Raw genomic sequence first — 9,584 nt, 5'->3', positions numbered from 1 at the left:
TCAATTTCCATATGGAAAAATAATCTAAAGTAAACTGCCCTGTGCAGTTAACAGGAGCTATTTTTCCAGGAGACAGCAAATCAAAGGAAACATCCAAAGGAAAACAAAAACACCTTCCCCCCAGAGACTGCCTCTGTCTGCCTTTATTGCCTCCATCCCATATTTTCATCTCATCCATGAAATGTGATTTTAAGGAGACATGGACTCGTCTCTTTGTGCCTCGGGTCTTCTCTGAGACCAACGGGAAGAGTGAAGATGTTTCTGGATCTCTCCTGACTCTGCTCCCTTCCCACCCCGCTTAACCCCTGCTCCTGCCTTCTGCAGACTTTTAGAGGGATTACTCTCCACTTTCCCTTGGTAGGGTGCACCAGCTTCAGCCTGCAACTGCAGACACTTCTCAGGAGGCTTCCCTGGAGGCTCAGGCATAGCATCCCCTTCTCCAGGCTCATTAAAACACCCCCCATCAAAGTCAGAGCCTGGGAGCCTAGCAGAGAGACAATTCCGGACAGCTCCCACAGGGCACCGCCTGGAATGCCAGTCCTGCGTTTGCATTCTGTGCGCCTAGCCTGTGCAAAGGTCCCGAGAGGCAGGCGCTCAGCAATCCCTTTTGATACATCAGGCTGCTGGCTCTCTGCTGATGGAACAGCTACTTAACATGCAGCCTTTCCTCTAGCTCTCCCCCCTGCTCTCTCTTCAGATCATTGTAGTGGCAAGCCTAGAATGAGCATCTCTCTCCTAAGAGGCTGCCAGGGGAAAACACACTCTGGACGCAGGCTGGGCTTCATTCTCAGGGGAACACAAGCCTGAAGTGAGCCTTCCCTTCCTTCACCTCCTCCCAAGTCCTTGCTTCTGTCTCCCTCTGTCTCAAGGGTTCTCTGCATTTCACCCTTCTTACCTTTTCTCTCTGTCACTGGGGTTTCTGAGGATGATCCAATGAGCAGACAGAGAAGCCAGAAAGCTCTCTCTGATGGCATTGTGAAGACCACTTTGGCAGTCTCTAAAGCTGAGCTTTCAGCCTTTGCTTTCCTCCCTCAATTCTCCACCCCCGTTCATGCTAATGAGGGGCAGCCTTTGGGGAAACTGGGAATCACTCACTGAACCGACCACTGGAACGAGAGCAAACTGCAAAGTGACCCTTCTACCTACCCTTCTCCCCTAGATGATGGGAATGGGCTCACCTCTTTTTCCCTTTCATTTTCAGTTGTACATATTAGATCCTGGCCGTGCGCTGAAGGAAGGGGGAAATCAGCTGGTTCTTTGCTCAGGCTTCAGGTCTGTAGTCCCTGCTCCATCTGGGGCAATGTGGTCCCTGAACCTCAGTGTCACATATTGTTCCTACAGTACTGACATCTCTCCCCCTATTAGACAGATACACTGAGCCAGGAGAGGACATATGGAGGCCTGGGCAAATTCACAAGCTTTCCGGTTTCTAGAAATTCAATGGTTTTCACTCTCTCGGGAGCATAGGAACCCACAGATGTTGCCTGCTAAAAAACCTCACACATCTTTCATCTGGTTCATGGAACTACAGGTCTCTCTCAGTAGGGGAAGGTTCCACTAAATTCTCTCCTGCTCAGACTTCTTGTGGACTCTTATCCCAGGATGAGAGATACAGAGCTGGGAAGGATTGAATCCAAATTCTCATTTTACATATGAGAGAATAGGTGCAAAGAGGTTAAGTGATATGCTGAAGTAATATGGGAGAAGAGCTCAGTTTTGATGGTTACCTTTTATCAAAAAACTGTTGACATACTAGAGAATGCTCAAATGTCATCACTGGAATGGTGAAAGATATGGATGTCTTCTCATACCGGATCAACTAATGAATGAATGAATGAGAAAACATTTATTAAACTCTTACTATGTGCAAGCATTGTGCTAAGCACTGGGGATAAGAAATACAGTATGAAGACATTCCTGGCTCCAGAATAGTTTTCATTATTCTAGTACAGGGAGATGAAATATATAAAGAAATGTTGGCCAGAGAGGCCTGTTTCGGTTTAGAGAGTTACAGGGATGGCAAGCAGAACCACAGGGGAGTATCTTGAAACACGTTTTGCAGTAATGATGGCAATATTGATTTGATTATGGTTCCAGAATTGGAAAGTAGGAAGGGGAGGGGAGGCAGGGGAAGGGAGGACTTGACACCCAAGCAGTAGCAAATTAGGTGGGCAGAGGAGGGGGATGGGGAGAGGATAGTTGAAGTAAAGCATGGCTGGGACCTGGGTAAGGTGGTGGGCTAGTCAAGATACCCACTAATCAGTAAATCACCCTCCACCAGTGCAGGAGTTCTGGAAGTGAAAGGGTTAAGTAGTTAGGGCATAGTTTCTGGTTCAGGAGTAAGAGAAGATGGCTTGAAATACTAGAAGAGACTAAGGGAAGATAGGAAGGTTATTTTAGTTTTTAAAAATGAATTTTATTGCTATCTTTTGTTTTCACATCCCCTACGTTTTTCCCCATCCCTCTTTCTCCTCTATCAGGGTTTTCCCTCATAACAAAAGCTTCTTTAAAAAGAAGAGAAAAAAAAATAGCAAAACCAATGAACACACACAACACACACACACACACACACACACACACACACATACACAAAGTACATTACATACAATGTTTTACATTGGTAGACCCCCACACCTCTGTAAAAGAGCACAGATAGGTAGGTGTCTCCTCATATCCTTTGGGACTTGGTCTTTATAATTTTGAGACATTTTATTTTTTATTTTTATTTTAAGGGTTGTCTTCACACACGAGGAGGGAATAGACTTTTTTTTTTTGTTTCTTTAAGAGGGCAAAAGTAGGACAATAATCCTTGAAACACACAAACTCTGTGACCACAGATAAATCTTTCGCCCTCAGTTATCTCATCTGCAAAATGGGGGTGATAATACTTGTATGACCGGCTTCAAAGGGAGTGGTTTGTTCAATTCAACAGATATATTCAGGCCTTCTGTGTGTAAGGCTTTGTGGTGATCCTGGATCTATAAAGATAAAAATGAAACTTTCACAACCCTCAAGGAGCTTATCAAGTGCCTTGTCCGTACAAAGTATTCGTTTAGTTGAACTGAGATTTAAAAAAAAAAAGATCAGTCTAAAACATAAGTTGTTTTGTTTTGTTCTGTATATGTGAGCCTTGGATGGGGAAAATAGGCAAAGTTACCTTTCCTACTTCTAGACCCCGTTGGCACTTTCACACTTTTAAATGAAATGAACGAATGAATAATGCATTTATTGAGTGCTTCTTGTGTGCAAAGCACTGTGCTAATTGCTTCAAGTACAAATAGAAAAGTAAGATGGTCCCTCTTCTGAGGAGCTCACATTCTGATGATGTTTAGGAAGAAGAATTCGCTGGCTGCATTGTGTTCAAGGGAAGAGATGCTTCCTCATCATCCTCGAAGCTCTGAAGTGTCCAGAAACCACACCTGGCTGGAATCAGGAAGGACAACTTTGGGAATGACCATTTATACTCCAGTTTTATTCTTATCCCAGTTACATAGTTTCTGTCCTTAGCAAATCATCTTGGATGAATTTGGCACATTTGGCATATTTGTCCATATCCCCAATTCTGGAAAGTTCTTTGGGTTCCTGGGAAGGCTTAGAAATTGCAATCATCCCCAGACACAAAGCTATGGAAATTCAACAAACAAGTGGCATTTTACAGAGCTTATCAGAGGTTACTTACTGCTTCATACATGAAAAGGGTCTTTCCCAAACCAAGCAAATAGAGGAAAAGAAAACAAAGTGAAAATGGAAATAAAAAGAACTGCTAGCAAAGGCAGGGGGGCACAGAAAGAGGACAAGCAAAAACAGTTCTCCACTCAGAGGAAAAACGTGGTTTCTAATGAGCTTACAGAACACATGAGTCTCAGGTTTGGGAAAGGTATTTATTTCCTACATAGAAAAGAAATAATTAGGACAAGAAGATTCAGCTCACATCAACAAGACTTAGCTAGTCAATTAATTTATATAGATATTATTACAATTTTTCAGGAGGTTGAGTCATAAGCGTTGTAACACAAAGTGGTTAGTGGGACCACCAGAAGTGATTCCATATTTCACCTTGGTCCTGCACTGTCCAAACAGTTCTAAGTCCATGCCTTCTACCAATCCAGGCCAGGGTTGGGGCTCATCCTAGCCAACGGACATTTTTTTTTCTGATAAAGAAACTTCCCTTTTAGTCAGCTTTACTAACTGAAAGGACCAAAGACCAAAGACCTCTCAACTCATAATATCAAACTCCATTCTCTATCCCCCACTACTGTTCTCTTCCTTGTTCCCATCCCCCTCACCCCAGCCCTACAATGTCTCACTCTAAAACTACCCACCCCTTCCAGTCTGTGTTCATTGGAATGTCTGCTCCACAGGTAGCAAAGTTGCTTTGTCTTAAACCTTTTTCTTTCCCAGTCCTTCCATCTTTTTGTCCTTACAGTCCCTAGAAAATCCCTTGTTCTCTATTGCCATTTCCAGGCTTTCCTACTACCTGTATCACTAAGAAATCCCTCTTTTGAGGTTCACTCAATCCACATTCACCATCCAGTTAAGATTCTGGTAGCCATTACCTAACAACTCCTTTCCTTAATGAATTCAGTGCCTGACTGAATTCACGTCTTTCAGTGTCTTTGTCTCCTCCCCAACTCCTGCCCTCATAGAGAAGATTTCAATATATACTGTTAACTTCCTCAAACACCCTAACCTCCAAATTCCTCAACTTACTCATTTCCCATGACCTACTCCTCCATCCTCAGCTATACATAGGGATAGATGGTCATACCTTAGATCGAGTGTTCTGCCTCCTAGGGTTGTTGTGAGGATCAAATGAGATATTTGTAAAGTGCTTAGCACATTGTCTGGCACACAGTAAGTGTTTAATAAATGCTTGTTTCCTTCCTTCCTGCCACTTCCATGTTCATGGACTTTGAAATTCCCTTTTGTGATGACAAGCTATTGTGATTACACTTTCCTCTACCTTGCACCTTCAAACCCAATTCTTCATTTTCACTGACATCTCTAATCCCTGCATCCCTTGGTTCATTCCTGTGTCATCACCTCTTAACTGGTTTCACTTTCTTCCCCCCTTTTGACCTCTTGGTGAAACAGTACAAATTCTACGGTATCCTTTTCTTTCAAGTCCCTTGTTCCCATTCTATCACCAATCTTGACCTTCCAAGCCTCAGCCATGGATTACTCCCACCATTGTCTCCTGTTTACATGCTGCTGAATAAAACTGGAGAAAATCATGAAATTGTGCTAACTGGGTCCATTACAAATCTGTGTCACATAAACTGTCCCAAATTGGTCTTTTCTAACAAGACAACCACTTTACACATCCCTACACATTCACTGTCAGTCTCACCAGAGTAGATTTTCCAAATCTTTTCATCCCTCCTCAAACCTCCTATGGCTCCCCCTCCCTCCACCCTTTCAGCTAATAACCTTACCTAACTGAAAAAATTGAGGTCATTCACTGAGATCTCCCTCTTCTACCTTATGTGATATTATTCAGAAGTCTTCTGCCACTAGCTCCTCCTTCACACTTATTTCTTGTGAAGCTTTAGCCCTTCTCCTCACCAAGATTAACCCCTCTATATGCATGTGATCTCATTCCACCTCATTCTTTCCAAGAGATTGACGCCTGTGGCATCCATAATCTACTCATCTTTAATCTCTCCTTGACTGCTTCCCTACTGCTACAAAGATGCCCATGTCTCCCCCATCTTCCAAAAAACCTTCATGTGATCCTTACTAGCTATCATTCCATATCTCTCCTCCCTTTTATAACTAATTGGTGCCTTTATTTCCTCTCCTCTCATTATCTTCTTAAATTTCTGCAGTTTGGCTTTTGACCTCATCATTCAACTGCAACCGTTTTCTTCAAAGTTACTAGTCCTAGCTTAATTGCCAAATCCAATGGTCTTTTCTCAATCCCCATCTTTTTTAAACTCTCTGAAACCTTTGACATTATAAATCGCCCTCTTCTCCTTGATTCCTTCTTCTCTCTAGGTTTTCATGACACTATTCTCTCTTGGTTCTCTTCTTACTTGTCTTACCACTCATTCTCAGTCTCCTTTGCTAAATTTTCAACCAGATCACACCTACTAACCATAAGTGTTCCCCAAGGTTCTGTCCAAGGGCCTCTTCTCTTCTCTCTCTATGCTTTTTCACTTGGTGAAATATTTCACTATTTCATTTATCACGTCCCAAGGATTCAGTCATCTTTAGCAGAGAATTTTCAGATCTAGTTATCCAGCTTTAACTTCTATCTCAAATCTCCAACTGCTTCTTGGACATCTCAAACTGGATGTCCCACAGACATTTTAAATTTAACATGTCTAAAACCAAACTCATTATTTTCCCCCACACCCTCCTTTCTTCCTAACTTTCCTGTTATTGTCCTGGGCACCACCATCCTCCTGGTAACCTAGGCTAGCAACCTCTTTGACTCATCCTCTCTCCTCCCTATGTCCAAACTGTTGCCAAATGCTCTAGATTCTACTTAATATCAACTCTCCTTTAGGTCCCCTTCACCTCTTGACAATGCTATCACCCTACTGAAGTCCCTCATTGCCTCACATCTCTATTACTGCAATAAAATTTTGGTTGGTCTCCCTGTTTCAAATCTCTCCCCACTCCAGTACATTCTCAGCTATCAAACTGATCTTCCTAAAGCACAGGTCTGATCAACATCTTCCAATGGCTTCCTATAACCTGTAGGATCAAATCCTCTGTTTGGTATTTGAAACCTTTCACAACCTGGCCCCTTTCTATCTTTTCAGCCTTTTTTCACATTACCCCCCCCCCCAAACATAGTCCAGTGACACTGGTCTTCTTGATGTTCCTCATACAAGACAATCTATCTCACAATGCCACCCATTTTTGCTAGCTGTTCCCCATCCTTCTCCCTTCTCATCTCCATCTCCTGGCTTCTCTGGCTTCCTTCAAGTCCCAGCTAAACTCCTACCTTCCACAAGAACCCTTTCCTGATCCCTCTAAATGCCAATGCCACACCTCTTGATTATTTCCTATTTTATCCTGTATGTATCTTGTTTGCACACAGTTGTTTACACATTGTCTTCCCCATTAAACTCTGTGGGTTTTTTTTTTGCTTTTTTGGGGGGATCCCAAGTGTTTAATACAGTCCCTGGCACATAGTAGGAACTTAATAAATCCTAGTTGACTGATAAACTATCCCCTGTGCTTACTTAGCACGGTACCAGGGATACAGTAGGTACTTAATAAATGCTTGCTGACTATAGCCTATATTATTCTTGTCTTTATGATTACAGCAATTTTTGAATCAACCCCAAGCACCAGGAGTGCCTTAACCCTAACTAGGTGCTTAAGAAATGCTTGTTGAAGTCATTCCTCAATTGATAAATGGTCAAAGGATATGAATAGGCAGTTTTCAGATGAGGAAATTAAAGCTATCTATAGTCATATAAAAAATTCTCTAAATCACTATTAGAGAAATACAAATCAAAACAACTCTGAGGTACTACCTCACACCTATCAGATTGGTTAATAAGACAGAAAAGGAAAATGATAAATGTTGGAAAAGATGTGGGAAAATCGGAACACTAGTACATTGTCAGTGGAGTTGTGAACTGATCCAACCATTCTGGAGAACAATTTGGAAATATGCCCAAATAGCTATAAAACTACATACCCTTTGGTCCAGCAATACCATTACTAGATCTGTATCCCAAAGAGATTATAAAAAAGAGAAAAGGGGGCAGGTGGCACAGTGGATAGAGCACTGGTCCTGAAGTCAGGAGAACCTGAGTTCAAATTCAGCCTCAGACCAAACACTTGACACTTACTAGCTGTGTGACCCTGGGCAAGTCACTTAGCTCCAATTGCTTAAAAAAACGGAAAAGGACCCACATGTACAAAAATATTTATAGCAGCTCTTTTTGTAGCGGCCAAGAATTGGAAATTGAGGGGATGCCCATCAATTGGGGAATGGCTGAACAAGTTGTGATATAGGAATGTAATGGAATATTATTGTGCTATAAGAAATGATGAGCAGGCAGATTTCAGAAAAACCTGGAAAGACTTATGTGAACTGATGCTGAGTGAAGTGAGCAGAACCAGGAGAACAGTGTACACAGTAACAGCCACACTGTGCCATGATCAACTCGGACTTAGCTCTTCTCAGCTAAGTCAGTGATCAATCAGTGATCCAAGACAATTCCAAAAGACACATCATGGAAAATGCTATCCACATACAGAAAAAGAACTATGGAATCTAAATGCAGATCGAAGCATGCTATTTTCACTTTTTTTTCCTCGTGGTTTTTCCCTTTTGTTTTGATTCTTCTTTTACAACATGAGTGATGTGAAAAAATTATTAATATTATTGTACATGTACAACCTCTATCATATTGCTTGCTGTCTTGGGGAAGGGGAAGCAGGGGAAAGGAGAGGGAGGGAGGGAGAAAAATTTGGGACTCAAAATCTTATGAAAGTGAATGTTAAAAACTATCTTTACATATATGGGGGGGGATACTATTATATGGGGGGGAGGGAAGAAATGCTTGTTGATTGGTTCATTTGATTATCCAAACCAGTACACCTTCAAAGTCGTCCACCAAAGAGAAATCTTTACTAGCTGCATTTCTGTTTTTACAGTGGCACGACCCGCCTCCTAAAAACAGTTTATTATTGAAAGAAAGAAAGCCTCTGAACACCCTGATACCGTACTGCGGAATCTTCCCTGGAGGAGAAATTGGAAAAGTCAGTTACCAGAAAGTTGGGAAGGTGTGTCTAATTAAACAGCTAAGATTGAAAGTTCGCCGCAGAAAATGGGGTCACCTTAAAATAATCAGTTCCAGATCCCATTCAAAAAAAAAAAACTATGCCTTATGCAAATTTCAGTTTTCTGAATCTTGACCTCAAATATCTCTTTTCTGAGAGTTAGAACCAGAGAAGATTGGAGTACCTTAAAATGATCAGCTTCAGATCTCATCTTTTTTTTTTTTAATGCATTATGCAAAATTCAGTTTTCTGAATCTTGGCCTCAAATACCTTTTTTCTTAGAGTCAGAAGTGGGATTTTGCTCTCTGTACAGCTACCTGTTGGAAGGAATACAGAAGCACACTTCATAATTAAAGGCTTCATAAATTTGGATTTACGATGTCTCTAAAGCTCTACTAAGACGGTAAATGACATTTTAAGGACTCCTAAACTAAATGATATTTTAATACCGTAAACGACATTTTAAGAACCCAGGCCACAAAATTTCCAGTGCGACCCAGATGGGACTCGAACCCACAATCCCCAGCTCCGGAGGCTGATGCCTTATCCATTAGGCCACTGGGTCACCACACAGCTTTCGATCTTGCAGACAGCCCTTACGTGACGCCGTCAGCTCTGTCCACGCCTCTTGACGTTCTGTTTCCGTTGGTTCTCCCGCTCTAAGACCTCGGGACCACCCGCCCCCGCAGAAGCAGTCTCAGTGGGTGGGGCCGCTTCTGCGCTCTAATGGCCCAGAACTACAAAAACCATCATCCTCTTGTGCTGTCAGCCCCTTCCGGGCTCCGGGATAGGTCCCCGGCAATCCCCCTTCCCCCGCTTCTTCGCTAGGTGGG

General features: G+C 42.3%; 1 non-coding gene across 1 annotated transcript; it reads right to left on the bottom strand.

The window, feature by feature from the left end:
- Nucleotides 1-9,243: 9,243 nt before the first annotated feature.
- On the bottom strand, nt 9,244-9,316 carry TRNAR-CCG. The gene has a single exon. It is a non-coding gene; the product is annotated as a tRNA-Arg (tRNA).
- Nucleotides 9,317-9,584: the final 268 nt, after the last annotated feature.

This window comes from Vombatus ursinus, unplaced genomic scaffold, assembly GCF_900497805.2.
Source record: "Vombatus ursinus unplaced genomic scaffold, bare-nosed wombat genome assembly UNPS02014801.1, whole genome shotgun sequence".
Lineage (NCBI taxonomy): Eukaryota > Metazoa > Chordata > Mammalia > Diprotodontia > Vombatidae > Vombatus > Vombatus ursinus.
The sequence above is the reverse complement of the archived record's forward strand: the minus strand, read 5'-3'. Positions and strand labels throughout refer to the sequence as shown.